This window comes from Dama dama, chromosome X (assembly GCF_033118175.1).
Source record: "Dama dama isolate Ldn47 chromosome X, ASM3311817v1, whole genome shotgun sequence".
Lineage (NCBI taxonomy): Eukaryota > Metazoa > Chordata > Mammalia > Artiodactyla > Cervidae > Dama > Dama dama.
In genome coordinates this window covers 87,758,076-87,775,890 of record NC_083714.1, presented here as the reverse complement: position 1 = coordinate 87,775,890, position 17,815 = coordinate 87,758,076, and the positions used below count along the sequence as shown (strand labels likewise).

Here is a 17,815-nt window from a genome sequence, read left to right as displayed (position 1 = left end):
TATAAGGTTAAGCTATTTATTTGAGATTTTTCTTGTTTGCCAAGGTACAATTATATTGCTATAAACTTTCCTCTTAGAACTTTTGCTGCATCCCATAGGTTTTGCATCATTGTGTTCTTGTTGTCATTCATCTCTAGGTATTTTTGATTTCCTCTATTATTTCTTCAGTGAGTCATTGGTCATTTAGAAACATATTGTTTATCCTTCATGTGTTTGTGTTTTTTACACCCCCCTCCCCGTAATTGATTTCTAATTTCATAGCATTGTGGTTCGAAAAGCTGCTTAATATGATTTCCATTTTCTTAAATTACAGATGCTTGATTTGTGGCCCAGGTTGTAATCCCTGGAGAATGTCCCATGTTTACTTGAGAAGAAAGTGTATTCTGCTGCTTTTGGATGGAATGTCCTATAAATCACAGGATTTATATCACAGTTAAATCTATAAGGTCTGATGTGTCATTTAAGGCTTGTGTTTCATTATTAGTTTTCAGTGTAGATGATGTGTCCATTGGTGTTAGTGAGGGTAAGCAAACCTTTTAAAAATCAATTAATTTGATAAGCTACCTGCTATAATCTCCAAGAAAAAAAGAGATGATAAAATTATCAATATCATGAATAAAATAAGTGACATTATTACAAATTGTAAAGACATTTAAAGATATTAAGACACCAACTAGTTTAACCTCCCTCAAAATATATTATTTGAATAAACCTATACTTACGAATCAATTAAAATTTGTTTTTAAATAATCTTTCAAATTGTAAATTTTGGTGGAGGAAATCAATCACCCAGCATTACTAGTTAGTAGAGAAATACAAATCAAAACTATAGTGAGAGGTATGTGACCTCACATGAGTCAGAATAGCTGTCATAAAATCTATAAACAATAGATGCTGGGGAGCTTGTGGAGAAAAGGAAACCCTCCTATACTGTTGGTGGGAATGTAAATTTGTATAGCCACTGTGTAGAATAGTATGGAAGCTTCATAGGAAACTAAAAATAGAGCTACCATATGACCTAGCAATCCCACTCCTTGGCATATATCTGGAGAAAACCATAATTCTAAAGGATACATGTACCCTTGTGTTTATTACAACACTATTTACAATAGCCAGGAAATGAAAGCAACCTAAATGTCCATCAGCAGGGGAGTGGATAAAGACGTGGAACATATATAGAATGGAGCATTACTTAGCTGTAAAAAAAAAGGAACGAGGTAATGGCATTTGCATAGGCCTAGAGATTGTCATTTAGAGTGAAGTGAATCAGAAAGAAAAAAACAATATTGTATAATATCACTTATATGTGAAATCTCGAAAAATGGTATAGATGAAATTATTTTCATAGCAGAAGTAAGAGTCACAGATGTAGAAAACTGACATGTTTTCCAAGGTGGGAAATGGTGAAGGGGTGGTCTGGGATGAATTGGGAAATTGGGATTGACATATATACACTACTAAATGTAAAATAGATAACTAATGTGAACCTTGAGTATTGCACAGAAAACTCTACTCAGAGCTCTGTGGTGACATAAATGGGAAGGAAAACTAAAAAGCAGTCAATTAATTGAGAAACGTACTTTATGGATTTGAAGACTCATCAATAGTAAGGATGTCAATTCTCAAATTTATCTGTAGAATTAATAGTATTCCAAACTTGATCCAAGCAGTTAGTACACTGTCTACCTACTAAATAATTTCAGTTATTTTTGTATGATTGACTGTTGAAATTAGTGACCAAAAAATACATTACAAATAATCTTTTTGCAGAACTTATTCTTCAGCTTGAGGCTCCTCTGAAGATCAGTTTTCCATTAGTCAAATTAATTTAACAACTATGAGATCTTAATTTTTTAAAATGATTCAGTACAAGGTATCATATAGATATAAAACATATTTAATTGACATATGACATAATCCTATATTTTCAAACTTTTTATAAATGATATTCTGTTATACATTTTCTTATTTGGTTCCCCCAAACTTTTATATTTCTCTATATTCCTTTTATTGGTGTATTTTTTAAAATGTATAAAGAACGAGATATAGTATTATGAAGTTGATTACTGTGAGGATTAGTTTCATATGTTGTTGAACATTTAAACTACTGTGCAATTTTGCTTCCTCAGCCTCCATTTTGTATGGTTCAGTCTCTTGCAAGGGCTTGAACTGACACTGGCCTCTCCCAAGAATACATGTCATATATAACAACTGTCTATGTATGTACTCAACCACTCAGTCTGACTTGTTGCAACCCCATGAACTGTAGCCTGCCAGGCTCCTCTGTCCATGGGGTTTCCCACGAAAGAATATTGGAGTGGGTTGCCATTTTCTACTCCAGGGGATCTTACTGATCCAGGGAAAGATCCCATCTCTTATGGGCTTATATCTTATATCTCTTACAAATGGCAGATGTCTTCTTTACCACTTGGCCACTTGGGAAGCCCATATAACCACAGAGGCACAAGTGTATATGTGTGTGTGCATATATATATGTATATATATGCACACACACACATACAAATATGTATATAAAATTCATAGTAGTTGGGTATCTTCTTAAACCAGGCTTCTCTGTCCATGGGGACTCCCCGGCAAGAATGCTGGAGTGGGTTGCCATGCCCTCCTCCAGGGGATCTTTCCAACCCAGGCATCAAACCTAGGTCTCCTGCGTTGCATGTGGATTCTTTACCGTCTGAACCACCAGAGAAGCCCTGGGAGATATCATGTGTAAGTAACAGCCTCTCTTATTCCAATTTTTAGAAAAAAATAAGTTGTAGCAGACAAACCATAAGATAACTCCTAATGATTTCTTGTCCACTAGTGTTCACGTCTTTGTTTATTCCCCTCCCCTTGTGTGCACACAGTACCTGTAACTTTTTACCAATAACAAATTGTAAACAATGGCAAAAGTAATGGAATGTCATTGGCTTGATTAGGTTATATTATATGATCCAGAATCACTTCTATGATTATATCATGTTATATAAAACTATCTTATCAGACTGCAGGAAGAAACTCATTACTGTTTTGAAAATATAAGCAGTATGTTGGGGCGACACATGGGAAACAGATACTATGTGCACCAGTCTCCTGCTGGCAGCCAGCAAAATGTCTGGAAGTTTGGTTTCAATTCAATAACGTGATTTCTGTCAACAACCTGAATGAACTTGGAAGTATATTCTTTCCTAACTATTCCTTCATATGAGAGTATAGTCTAGCCAACATGTTGATTACAGTCTAGTGAGACTCTTAAGTGGAGGCAGCTAAGGTGTCCCGGATCCTTGGCACACAGATAACATGATCAAATACATGTGTGTTATTTAAAGCTTTTACGTTCATGGTAATTCTAGTCAGGAATAGAAAACAAATACAAGATTTAAAGTGAAACTTAGTTGATTGTAAATAACCTATCTTTCAAGTTTTTTCTCCAAGGTCAGAGTTTAATCCTTATTTAATTTATTTAACCTATAGAGAACCCAATGAAGAATCCCTGTGACCTAAGATGGAAAAAGGTTATGTTGTATTGAATGACATTTTCTAAACAACATACCAAGATTGTCAACATGTGAAGTGGTAGGGTATGCTGTTACATAAATAAGCCAAAGATAGTCCCAGTACATTGGCCCTACATTTTTTCCTTCACAGCGGTCCAGAATACCTAACATGAAAGCCCACCAGTGTTTAACTCAGTTATTAACACATTTTACAAATAATACATTGTACACAATTGCTTTAAATGTGCCCTTATAAGCATATTTTTTAGACTTTTAGGGCTTGCCTGATTGTATACTTGGAAAAACTGCACTTACAAATCTGTTGGCCACAAATAAGGTAAACCCTGGTAGTATGAATGATGCCCGAGCCACTTATGCCCTTCACAGGTCTCTGAACCAGATGCCCCATCTTGCTGTTGAGTGATACCATCTCGACAATAAGTCCCTTCTCCTAGTCTCTTTTTTTCCTGGGAGTTATTTTGCCTTCTTATCCTTCTGATTGATGGGCCTCTGGAAGGTCTCATGCTCTGAATAACTTCCACATACCCTATCGTTCATACGAGTCTATTAAAGAAGCACGCAAATAAAGCTCATTGTATGTTACTGCCACCTTGTGGTCACATATTTTTCCTCAACCTCAGAAACCCCCTGAAGCTCAGAGTTTCATGCTAGAAATTGACACTAAGCTTTTAAATGTCTCCTTTTCTGTAGAGGTCAGAGTTTTAACAGAGAAGCTGTCTATATCTTGAATCCTTTTGAATACTCTTTGACCTGTTCTACAAATATCTTTTTCTGGTTACCATTGGAAAGGATTATCATCTAGTATATTTTTTAGAATTGCTTTAAAAATTTTAATACTTTTGTTTTCAATACAAGTATGTTTATGAGCTATCTACTGTTGTGTAAAAGTTTGCCCCAGTGGTCCAGCGATTAGGACTCCACACTTTCACTGCCAGGGGTCTGGGTTCAGTCTCTGGTCAGGGTACTAAGATCCTGCAAACCGTCTGGAGCGACCAAAAAGAAAAAGAAAACATTGCCCCAAAATATGATGGCTTAAACCAACAAACATTAATTTCCTTGCAGTTTGTAGGTGTGAGAACTTTGCGTGTAGTTTAGCTAATAGCTCTGGCACAGCAGTTCTGAGAATATGGGAGCCAGGAAGTCTGATGAGACTGGAATCATCTGAAGGTTTAACTGGGTTGTAGGATTCACTTGTAACATTGCTGAGTCACATTGCTTTTGGTAGGAATACTTCATTCCTTCTATGTGGGCATCAGTGCAGCAGTTGGATTTTTTCAGAGTGAATAATCCAAGAGAGAGATCAAGGAAGAAACATGTAATACCTTTTGTGATATAGTCCTCCTGAGTCGTGTACGATCACTTCTGTTTTGCAGCCACCTCCTGTTGCAGACTTCTCAGGTGGCTCAGTGGTTAAAAACAAAAACAAAAACATCTGCCAGTGCAGGAGACAGCATAGACTTGGGTTCAATCCCTAGGTTGGGAAGATCTGCTAGGAAAGGATGTGGCAAGCCACTCTAATATTCTTGTCTGGAGAACCCATGGACAGAGGAGTCTGATGGCCTTTAGTCCATAGGGTTGCAAAGAGGCAGACACGACTCAGGGACTGGGCACACAACACACCTGTTGCTATGGCAGTGAGGGAAGTGTTGGAAGGATCTGTTTGAAACACTGTGTGATGTTAATCGTGTTCGTGTGAGCAGTTTGTCTCCAACAAATTATGTATCACAGTAAAAAGTGATTTTTCCTTGTTTTTGTGTATTTTTCATATTAGTGCAATACTGTAAACCTTGTATTACTGTAACATCATGGTACTGATTTGAAATGCCACTAGTGATGCTGGAAGTGCTCCCAAGAAGCAGGGAAAAGTTGTTACATTATAAGAATGACATTACATATACTTGCCATTTCAAGATAAATCCAGTATAAAAATCCATTGTAAAAAAAAAAAAAGGAAATTTGGAAAGTCATTGCTGTGGCTAACAGCAAACCTAAAAACCTTCCACTTTTTGTGAAATAACTTTTTTTTAAATCTCATATTGAAAATTGAGATTAAATTGAAAATTGAGATTAATTGAAAATTAAATTGAAAATTTAATCTCATATTGAAAAATTCTGTGTAGGTGCAGGATATTAGTAAGTCACCACCTATAGACTCTATATTCAAAATAAAGCAATGTCAGTATATGGCAAAGTGAAAGCAAGGTGAAGGCCCACAAAGTATGGTTTGATCATTTTAGAAAGAGGTTAGCTTATAAAAATGTCAAGATAACAACAGAAGCAACTTCTGCCATTGAGGAGACTGCAAACAAGTCCCCAGATACCATTAAGAAAATCACTGAGGAGAAAGGATACCTTCTTGAGCAGGTTTTTAAAATATAGACAGAAGTGCCCTATCCTGAGGGGAGAATACCACAAAGGACTTTTATTAGTAATGAACAGAAGCAAACATCAGGATTTAAGGAAGAAAGGGATAGGATAACTTCTGTTTTGTGCAAATGGATTTTAGTTTATGAATAGGACTGCCTTTACCTATAGAGCTGCTAACCCCTCAGCCTTGACAAGAGAGGATAAACACCATCTGCCATTCTTTTGGTTGTACAGGAAGAAGGACTGGATGAAAACCCTTTTTTGTGGATTGGTTCCATTAATACTTTGTCCCTGAAGTCAAGAAATACTTTGCCAGTAAGGGACTGCCTTCTAGGGTTCTTCTGATATTGGGCAATGCCCCTGGTGGTCCAGAACCCCATTAGTTCAATACTGAAGGCATCAAAGTGAGTGATTTATGCCCCCAAACACAATGTCTCTACTTCAGCCTATAGATCAGAGGTTCATAAGATCCTTTAAAGCTCGTTACACACACAGTACTATATGGAAAAGTTTCCCAGTGCTATGGAAGAGATTTACGATAGAGTGTCATAAAAGTGTGGAAGAATTACACCATTGGAGATGTCATCATTGTTATATAAAAAGCCATTAAGCCCCAACCAATAAGTTTCTGATGGAGAAAACTGTGTCCAGATGTTCTGCATGACTTCATAGGATTTATTACAGAGCCAATCAAATAAATCATGAAATGGATTGTGGATATGACCAAAAAAAGAAAAAAGAAATAATGGGAAGGGGTGAGTGTTTTAAGAGATGGATCTTGGAGAAACTCAAGAGCTAATAGACACCACACCAGAGAATTACAGAGAACAACTTGATGGAGATGAGTGTTTCTGAACCAGTACCAGACGACAAGGAAGAAGACTTAGTAGCAATGCCAGAAAACATATTGACATTAGACAATCTAGCAAAGTGTCCAATTACTCGACTACTTTTGACTTCTTTTATAACATGCACTCATCTCACACACTAGTTAAGTAATGCTTAAAATTCTCCAAGCCAGGCTTCAGCAATACATGAACCGTGAACTTCCAGATGTTCAAGCTGGTTTAGAAAAGGCAGAGGAACCAGAGATCAAATTGCCAACATCCGCTGGATCCTCAAAAAAGCAAGAGAGTTCCAGAAAAATATCTATTTCTACTTTATTGACCATGCCAAAGCCTTTGTGCGGATCACGGTGAACTGTGGAAAATTCTGAAAGAGTTGGGAATACCAGACCACCTGACCTGCCTCCTGAGAAATCTGTATGCAGGTCAGGAAGCAACAGTTAGAACTGGACATGGAACAGCAGACTGGTTCCAAATAGGAAAAGGAGTACGTCAAGGCTGTATATTGTCACCCTGCTTATTAACTTATATGCAGAGTACATCATGAGAAATGCTGGGCTGGAAGAAGAACAAGCTGGAATCAAGATTGCCGGGAGAAATATCAATAACCTCAGATATGCAGATGACACCACCCTTATGGTAGAGAGTGAAGAACTAAAGAGCTTCTTGATGAAAGAGGAGAATGAAAAAGTTGTCTTAAAGCTCAACATTCAGAAAACTAAGATCATGGCATCTAGTCCCATCACTTCATGGCAAATGGATGGGGAAACAGTGGAAACAGTGACTGACTTTATTTTTCTGGACTCCAAAATCACTTAAGCTGATGATTGCAGCCTTGAGATTAAAAGACGCTTACTCCTTGGAAGGAAAGTTCTGACCAACCTAGACAGCATATTAAAAAGCAGACATTACTTTTTCAACAAAGGTCCATCTAGTCAAGGCTATGGTTTTTCCAGTGGTCATGTATGGATGTGAGAGTTGGATTATAAAGAAAGCTGAGTGCTGAAGAATTGATGCTTTTGAACTGTGGTGTTGGAGAAGACTCTTGAGAGTGCCTTGAACTGCAAGGAGATCCAGCCAGTCCATCCTAAAGGAGATCAGTCCTGGGTGTTCATTGGAAGGACTGATGTTGAAGCTGAAACTCCAATACTTTGGCCATCTGATGTGAAGAGCTGACTCATTTGAAAAGATCCTGCTGCTGGGAGAGATTGAGGGCAGGAGGAGAAGGGGGTGACAGAGGATGAGATGGTTGGATGGCATCACCGACTTGATGGACATGGGTTTGGGTGGACTCTGGGAGTTGGTGATGGACAGGGAGGCCTGGTGTGCTGCGGTTCATTGTGTCGCAAAGAGTCGGACACGACTGAGCAACTGAACTGAACTGAACTGATAACATGGACCCTTCCATGATACAGGTGCTGAAACTAAAACAGTGGAAGAAGGATTTGTACCCTATAGAAACAGTTTTATAGAAATGAAAAGGTAAAAATTTCAGACAGAAATTATGATGTACTTCTGTAAAGTTACCTGTAAAGTGCCCACCTCTCCTGCCTCCCCTTCTGCCTCCTCCATCTTCTGCCTTTACCATTCCTGAGACAGCAGGAATGGTGCTCCTTTTCCTCCTCAGTCTACTCAACATATAAATGGTGAGGATGAAGAGTTTATGATGATCCATTTCCACTTATGATAGTAATCATAATTCTCTATAGAAACTTAACTGTTGTGTGCCTATTAGAGTCTTCAAATGAATATCTAATAAACTTACAGCAAACACTATATGAGACCTTTTTTTGTCATCATCCCATAAGTATTCATTGTATAGAACATCCTATACAAGACTTGTATTGATCTGATAACCTATCCTTACGTAGGCATAATGTGAATGACCCTTAATATAAAGTTAATAATTGGTTACTTTCCTTACTGTTTTATAACTTTACTTTGAAAGAAATACATTGTATTACAGTATACTTATATCTCTCATCATTGAAGAAACCGTGTATCAATTTATCATCACAGATAAATGGCTTTTTAAGAGTGTAACAATGTTTCCAATACTGTATTATTAGTATGATTGTAATATTGTGTGCTATGAAATTTTTATAACATTTCATTCATTAGTATATAGTCTTATATTGATTACACTAGGCTAACATAAAGCAGTCATATCGTTGATTCTGTTATCAATGTATCAATCATACTTATAAATATGAATTTATTTTTTTACATTATTTAATTTTTGATGTCTGATGTTAACAATATGTATTATATCTGTAGTGTTTTGTATCATATAAAACAATATTGATGTGGGTACTGACAGACAATTCATCTTGTAAACAGATGTTAACTTATGATATCATTAATACAGTACTGTAAATGCATTTTCCTTATGACTTTCATAAGATTTTTTTCTCTAGCTTACTTTATGATAAGAATATAGTATATTATATATATGGCATACAAATATATGTTAATTGACTGTTTATGTTATCAGCACCATTTCTGGTTAACAGTTGGCTATTAGTAAAGTTTTTAGGGAGTCAAAACTTATATGCGGGTATTTGACTCCATGAGGGTTTGGTGGCCTAGCCTGCACATTGTTCAAGAGTCAGCTGTATTTGTTATAATGAGACATCTATAAAAAATAAATTGGTAAAATCAAAAGAATATTGAAATAATTATGTAGCTATGCATATAACTACTCTGTCTCTTCCCTCCCCCTAACACACACTCATGCTCTTATACAGTTTTGCTAGTATATTTTTAGTAGCTTTTTAAAATCATTATTTTAAACTCAACAAACTGTGGGATAATAGATTTAATTTGTGTGGAAAAATAGCATGCTTGGTTTAAATTTTAAAAGCATGAAATTATTTACTTAAGTGCTATGCTGGTTGTAGCTTAGTTAGGTAACTGAGTAACTTGGTCATTACAGTGTTTTTCCATTCCAGCTCCAGTTAAAAAGTTTGGACATTAATAGAAGACTAGTTATAAGTCTAGTTATAAGTAGCAGGTTACCACATATATTAGTAACGTGGTTAGTAAACTCATTGAAAGATTGTGGAGTCTGAAGAAACACAATCATATAGCTATACAGAGTGGTGTTTTATGTTTTCCTTTCTCTAAGCATCTCAGCTTTGAGCCATTCCTGAAGAAAAGTTTAATCACATTCCAGCAAGTCTCTATATCTTTGACATCCACCTGCACTGCTATGCTCTGTGGACCTGGTCTTATACTTGGTTCAGTTTCTGTAGAATCTCTATTAATGCTATAAAGAGGAGATTGAATATTTACAAATCCATCCAAATATTATTATTATTATTGAGAAAATAAAAGTAGACTAAAATTCAAGAACAGAATCCTGTAGTAGAGAACCGTGCATATTAATGTCTACGAAATAAAAGAACCACAGGTAGATTCAAATGACTGTTGAGAGGAACTGGGGAAAATATAAAAATAATACAATGTGATTTAGTAAGAAAGAAAAAACATTATTAAGAAAGCTTAAGTTAACTAAGTGAAGTAAATTAGGAAGAGAAAAACAAATACCATATGATATTGTTTATATGTGAAATCTTAAATATGACACAAATGAACACATCTACAAAACAGAAATAAACTCACAGAGATAGAGAACAGACTTGTGGTTGTAAAGGGGGAGGGAAGGGGATAAAAGAGGGAAGATACAGGAGTTTAGGATTAGTAAATGCAAACTATTATATATAGAATGGGTAAACAAGGTTCTACTGTATAGCACAGTGAACTATATTCAATATCCTATGATAAAATGTAATTGAAAAGAATACATAATAATGTATGTATAACCAAGTTTCTTTGCTGTTCAGCAGAAATTAACACATTGTAAATTAACTATACTTATGAAACTTACAAAACTTATGAAAAAAGAATGCTCATATTAAAAGGCTACCATTTAAAATAATTGAGAATTATTTTTCTTACATTAAAAAAAAAACAGTCACTATATGATCAACAACTTCTCCAATAGGCAGCAATAATAAATCCTGGGGAGGGGTGACAATCTAATTTCTATGGTTGCTATATTATAACATTCAAAACATCCAGTTTTTAAGAAGAACTATATGACATTTTAATAAAGGAAAATATGGCACATTAACCAGAGAAAAATTGATACAAACAACCTGCTTGAGAATATTAATATTCTTCTAATTAATTAATATCAAATATTAATATTATTAGAAGAATGTTAATATTATATTATAAATATATAAATTAAGTTCAACTGGTCTTATGTGTCATTAAGACCAGTGTTTTATTTTTTGTCTGGATAATCTATCCATTTATGTAAGTAGGGGTGTTAAAGTTTCGTACTATTATTGTGTTACTGTCAGTGAGAGAAATGGAAACAAGCATACCACAAAAGTAAATAAAAAACCAAAAAGGAAGAATCTAAAACATAAAAAAAACAGGGAAGGCTGACAAAAATAATAAGTAATAAAATGGCAGTAAGTACATACCTATCAATAATTACTTAAAATGTCAGTGTAGTAAATGCTCCAATCAAAAGACATTAGGGTGGCTGATTGGGTAAAAAACAAGACTCATATATATGTGCTTACATGAGACTCACTTCAGAGCTAAAGACACATAGATGCTGAAAATTAGGGGATGGAAAAAAGATTTTATGGAAAAGGAAATGTCAGGAAAAGGGTGGATAGCAATACTCATATCAGAAGACATCTTTAAAGCAAAGTCTTTAACAGACAACAAAGAAGGACATTATAGTATGATAAAGGGATCAGCACAAGAATAGGATATTTTACTTGTTAACATTTATGAATTTGATATAAGAGCACCTAAGTATATAAAGCAAGTATTAGCAGACATAAAGGGAGAAATTGACAATATAGTAATAATAGCAGACCTAAGACACCATTTTCATCAACCACAGATCATGAAGCCCTGAAGCCTTCACCAAAAAACTATTATAAGTAAAAGATGAATTCAGTAAAGTTTCAGGATACAAAATTAATATACAGAAATCTGTTGACTTTCTGTACATTAATAATGAACTGTCAGAGAAGTGGAGAAAACTGTCCCATTTACTGTTGTATCAAAAAGGAATAAGTGAGACAAGTGCTTGGGCCTGGTGCACTGGGAAGACCCAGAGGGATCGGGTAGAGAGGGTGGTGGGAGGGGGGATCGGGATGGGGAATACATGTAAATCCATGGCTGATTCATGTCAATGTATGACAAAAACCACTACAATATTGTAAAGTAAGTAGCCTCCAACTAATAAAAATAAATGAAAAAAAAAAAAAAGGAATAAGTGAAAGTCTCTCAGTTGTGTCTTGACTCTTTGCTACCCCGTGGACTATACAGTCCGTGGAATTCTCCAGGCCAGAATACTGGAGTGGGTAGCCTTTCCCTTCTCCAGGGGATCTTTCCAACCCAGGGATTGAACCCAGGTCTCCTGCATTGCAGGAGGATTCTTTACCAGCTGAGCCACAAGGGAAGCCCAAAAAGAATAAAACACTCAGCAATAAATTTAATAAGGTGAAATACCTGTACTCTGAAAAGTATAAGACATTGTTGCAGGAAGTTGAAGAAGACACAAATAAATGGAAAGATATTTCTTGCTCATAGACTGGAAAAATTAATATTGTTTAAATGTCCATATTATTTAAAGCAGTCTATAAATTCAGTACAATTCCTATCAGAATCTTAAGGACATTTTTTCACAGAAATAGAACAAAAAATATTGTAAAATTTATGTGGAACCACAGATTACCCCAGATAGCCAAAGCAATCCTGAGAGAAAGATCAAGCTTGGAGGTATAACACTCACTGATTTAAAAGTGTATTATGAAACTATGTTAATGAAAACATCATAGTATTGGCAGAAACCCACATATATGGACAATTATTTATGATAAAGATGCCAAGAATGTACGATGGAAAAGCAATCTTGTTTTCAATAAATGGTGTTGGGGAAACTGGACAATCACATGGTGAAAAAAATGAAACCAGACTGAAACTGGAAATGAATTGTATGTAAGCCTTGAATGCAAGAACTGGAACCATAGAACTCCTAGATGAAAGCTGACAGTATGCCCTTTGACATCAGTCTCAGCATTATCTTTCTGAATATGTCTCCTCGGGCAAGGGGAACAAAACAAAAATAAACAAATGGGACTACATCAAACTAAATAGTCTGCCTATCAAAGGAAATCATGAACAAAACAGAGGAAATGTATAGACATTTTCCCAAAGGAGACATACAGAAGACATTTTCCCAACGAAGACATAGGTACATGAAGACATGTTCAGCATGAATAATTGAAAAGCAGAACCATGAGATATTACCTCATGTCTGTTAGAATAGCTATTATTAAAAAAGTAAGACTTAACAAATGTTGATTAGGTTATAGTGAAAAGGAACCTTCATACACTTTGTTGGGAATGGAATTGTGCAGCCAAGTATGGAAAATGCTATGGAGATTCCTCAATCAATTCAGAATACAATGTCCATCAGTTCAGTTCAACTTCCATCAGTTCAGTTCAGTTGCTCAGTCATGTCCGACTCTTTGCGACCCCATGGACTGCAGCATGCCAGGCTTCCCTGTCCATCACTAAGAAAAAGAGCAAGAATACGTATAAATAAGATGAGACATGAAAGTGGTGACATGACTACTAACCTTAAAAAAATTAAATGGTTTGTAAAAAATGAAATGGTATGAAAAATTGTACACCAGCAAATTAGATAACTTTGAAGAAATGGATAGATTCTTGAAATACACTATTTACCTTAACTAACTCAGGAAGAAATAGAAAATCTCAACAGACCCATAACAAGTAAAAAGAATGAATCACTAACATAACATGTGAAAACAAAATTAAGTCCTGAATTAATTTTGGTGGTATTTCCACCAAACATTTAAGAAGACATAAAACAATACTTATAAAACTCTTTCGAAAATTAAGAAGATGGGAACACTTGCCTATTCATTCTGTGCGAGCAGCATTACTCTGATACCAAACCAAATAAAGGCATAATAATCATGAAAATTCTTAAGTTCAATATCCCTTATGAAAATAGATATAGAACTCAATAAAATGTTATCAAACCAAATCCAGGTGCGTATTAAATAGATTACTCATAATGAACAAGTCAAATTTATTCCAAGAATGTGAAGTTGGTTCAACATAAGAAAATCAATCAATGTAGTACTTGATATGATTACAGCAAAGGGACAAACGCCCTCATGATCATCTCAGTTGATGCAGGAAAGGCATTTGACAAATTCCAGTATCATTTCATGAGAAAACCTCTCTGAAAACTAAGAACATAGAGAAAATTTCTTAACATGATATAGGACATTTATGAAAAACCCCACAGTTAACATCATACTCATTGCTGAAAGGCTGCAAATTTTACCCATAAGATCGCTAACAAGAGAAGGATTTGCACTTTCATCATTTGCCATTCATTTCTTACTATTATGTGAGACAAAACTTTGGCATCAGCATTGAAAATGAAGGGCTAAAGCTGCCTCTGTTCACAGATTATATGACCTAACCTTTAAAAAATCCAAAAGAATCCACAAAAAATATACTAGAGCTAGAAAACAAGTTGTTCATAATTGCAGGGTACAGATGAAAACAAAAACTAGTTGTATTTCTGTATGGCCTAAATAATCCAAAAATGAAATTAAGAGTGCAATTCCATTTATAATAATATCTAAACAATTAAATCCAAGGAGAGAAAGGAGATCTTGAGGAGCTACCATCTGCACTGCCATCACCAGTGCAGCTATGCCAGATTCAACCAACAGGAGACCAAAGTCCACCACCCCACCATTACTTCTTCTTGCCACCTGCTTCCATATCCTTGGACTCCTTCTAACAGCTTGCTGAGACATAGTGGAGTACTGTGACGTTCTAGGAATGCAAAAACATGCTTCAGTCAAAGATATTAAAACGGCATATTGGCAACTGTCAACAGCATAGCAACTTGGAAACTGTCAACAGCATAGCAACCAGATAAAAATCTTGAGAATAAAGAAGAGGAGAGAAAATTCAAATACCTGAGGCATATGAGGTGTTATCAGATACTAGGGCTTACCTGATAGCTCAGTTGGTAGAGAATCCGCCTGCAATGCCGGAGACCCCAGTTCAATTCCTGGGTTGGGAAGATCTGCTGGAGAAGGGATAAGCAACTCACTCCAGTATTCTTGAGCTTCCCTTGTGGCTCAGCTGGTAAAAAAATCCACCTGCAATGTGGGAGACCTGGGTTTGATTCCTGGGTTGGAAGATTCCGTGGAGAAGGGAAAGGCTACCCACTCCAGTATTCTGGTCTGGAGAATTCAGTGGAGTGTATAGTCCATGGGGTCGCAAAGAGTCAGACACGACTGAGTGACTTTCACTTAACTCATCAGATAGTAAAAAATGGGACATCTATGACAAGTTCACCAAAAACAAGTGATGGAGGTAGAAGTCATTTTGACAGGCCATTTGAGTTTGGCTACACATTTCATAATCCAAATTTTGTCGTCAGGAAATTATTTGGTGGAGAGTCCTGGAAAGTTTTTCAAAGACCCATCTGAAGACATTTTGGGGGATTCAAGGTGCCCCATGGAAACAATAACGGGCCCAGGGTCATTTTTCTTAGCTATAGGTGGATTTCCAAGTTTTGGAGGTGGAATTTCTTCTTTTGACACAAGATTTACATTCTTCAGTTCACTAGGTCACGGGGACCTCACTTTATTCTCTTCCACATCATTTAGTGGCAGTGGGATGGGCGACATTAAGTTTTTATCAACTTCTACTAAATTAATGACAGAAAAATCATTACAAAGAGAATTGTCAAGAATGGTCAAGAAAGAGTAGAAGTTGAAAAAGATGGTCAATTCAAGTCCTTAACAATAAAATGGCAAGGAGCAGCAGATACGCTTGAATAAGAAGTAATTGCATGCATTTAACTGAAATATTAAACTTGTTGTTTAAAGTTGTTTAGTTGCTAAGTTGTTTCTGACTCTTTGTGACCCCATGGACTGTATCCTGCCAGACTCCTCTGTCCATGGCATTTCCCAGGCAAGAATACTGATTTGGTTGTCATTTCTTTCTTCAGGGGATGTTCCTGACCCAGGGATCAAACCTACATCTCCTGCATTGACAGGTGGATTCTTTACCACGAAGCCATCAGGGAAGCCCATTTTATACATATTTGAGGATTAATAGGAACATTTGTTGAAGATTTAAAATGAAGTCAACTGTACCTAATCTAAACTATTTATGAACAGTTCACTGGAGCCGCTATTTGTCATAGACTTTAAAGTTTATTGTTGGGACCTCGTAATAGTTTCATATGTTTTGGTCTTTAAAATTGTTCTAAATCTGTACAAGCACTTTGTGTGAGTGCTCAGATGCTTCAGTTGTGTCCAATTCATTGCAACCCCATGGACTGTAGCTCTCCAGGCTCCTTTGTCCATGGGATTATCCCTGCAAGAATACTGGAGTGGGTTGCCAGTTTCTCCTCTAGGGGTTCTTCTAAACCTGGGGATCAAAACCCACGGCTCCTACATTGGCAGGAGAATTTTTTTTTTTAACCACTGAGCTACCTGGGAAGCTGGTATATACTCTTTCAGTCAGTTAGTTCAGTCACTCAGTCATGTCCGACTCCTTGGAACCCCATGAACTGAAGTACGCCAGGCTTCCCTGTCCTCCCAACTCCTGGAGCTTGCTTAAACTCACGTCCATCGAGTCAGTGATGCTATCCAACCATCTCATCCTCTTCACCTTCTGCCTTCCATCTTTCCCAGCATCAACGTCTTTTCCAGTGACTCAGTTCTTTGCATCAGATGGTCAAAATATTGGAGCTTCAGTTTCAGCATCAGTCCTTCCAATGATATAAGGTGGCTGTGATTCTTTTCTACACTAACATCAACACAGACCTTCTTTTCCATTGTGTTTAAAGCATGAACCAAGTAGTATCAGTCTGCTTTAAAGTCAGAATTTCCAGGATGAATCTTCCACCAAAAAATATTTAAAAGATCTCAGTATTTAGTAGTGAAAGATAGTAAGGCATTAATGGTAATACTTTTCTGATATAAATTGAGGATGTTTTATACTTGTGCATGAGTGCTGGCAACTTAGTATACTTTGACAGTTGTTTAAATATGTCATGCTAAGTTTAGGCTTAAAAAAGTGAAGCCAGTATACTGGGTGTCATTTGCCTAAAAAGAGAAAGGAAATGTGAATGTGTTTGATGCATTCTTTTCTGAATGCAACTTGTAAAATCTAAATTAATTAATTTCCAAATGAAATTCTCAGTAGTTTATCTAGCCATGAAGGTAAAGGGCTACTACTCTGAAAACTACAAAACATTTTGTTGAAAGAAATTAAAAAGACCTAAATAAATGCAAAGATATTCTATGTTCATTGATTTTAAAATTTAATACTGTTAAGATGAGAATGCTACCCAAAATGATCTACAGATTCAGTGCAATCCTTATCAGAATTTCAAAGACTGTTTTTGGTAGAAATAGAAAATCCTATCCTAAAATTCAAGTGGAATCTCAAAGACTCCATGTTAGCTAAAACCATCTTGAAGGAGATAAATGTATTTGAGAACCTGCAATCTCAAACTTCAAAGCTTACTACAAAGCTACAGTAGGTAAAACAGGATGGTCCTGCTATTAAGGAGAGACATAGATAAATGGAATAGGATATAAAGGTCAAAGAGAAACCCTAGCATATATGACTGACTCATATTTGACAAAGGTGCCAAGGCCATTTAGTAGGGAAAGGACAGTCTAGGATATTCACATGTAAAAGAATGAAATTCAATCCATATACCATATATGTTGTTGTTTAATTGCTAAGTCTTGTCTAATTCTTTTCTGACCCCATGAGCAGTAGCCCACCAGGCTCCTATATAATATACATAAATTAAAGTGGATCAGAGACCTACATTTATATGATAAAACTTTAAAACTCTTAGGAAAAAAACTTTGCAGAAAATACTAATGACATTGGATTCTGTAATGATTTCATGAGTATGACACCAAACACACAAGAAATAAATGTAACAATAAGCTTAATGAA

The 17,815-nt window shown here is 36.0% G+C and overlaps 1 long non-coding RNA gene and 1 pseudogene across 4 annotated transcripts in view; both read left to right on the top strand.

Annotated features, from left to right (window-relative positions):
• LOC133051945 (uncharacterized) overlaps positions 1-9,397 on the top strand; it is a 121,086-nt gene extending 111,689 nt beyond the window's left edge. Inside the window, exons 4-5 of one of the 4 annotated variants that reach the window (XR_009691972.1) lie at positions 314-2,730; positions 6,120-9,397. This is a non-coding gene — a long non-coding RNA (uncharacterized LOC133051945). Of the gene's footprint in view, positions 1-313 lie in introns of all 4 variants that reach the window. The other 3 variants (XR_009691974.1, XR_009691973.1, XR_009691971.1) reach the window with 3 other exon arrangements.
• Positions 9,398-12,804: 3,407 nt separating this feature from the next.
• Positions 12,805-15,826, top strand: LOC133052749 (dnaJ homolog subfamily B member 6-like; annotated as a pseudogene).
• Positions 15,827-17,815: the final 1,989 nt, after the last annotated feature.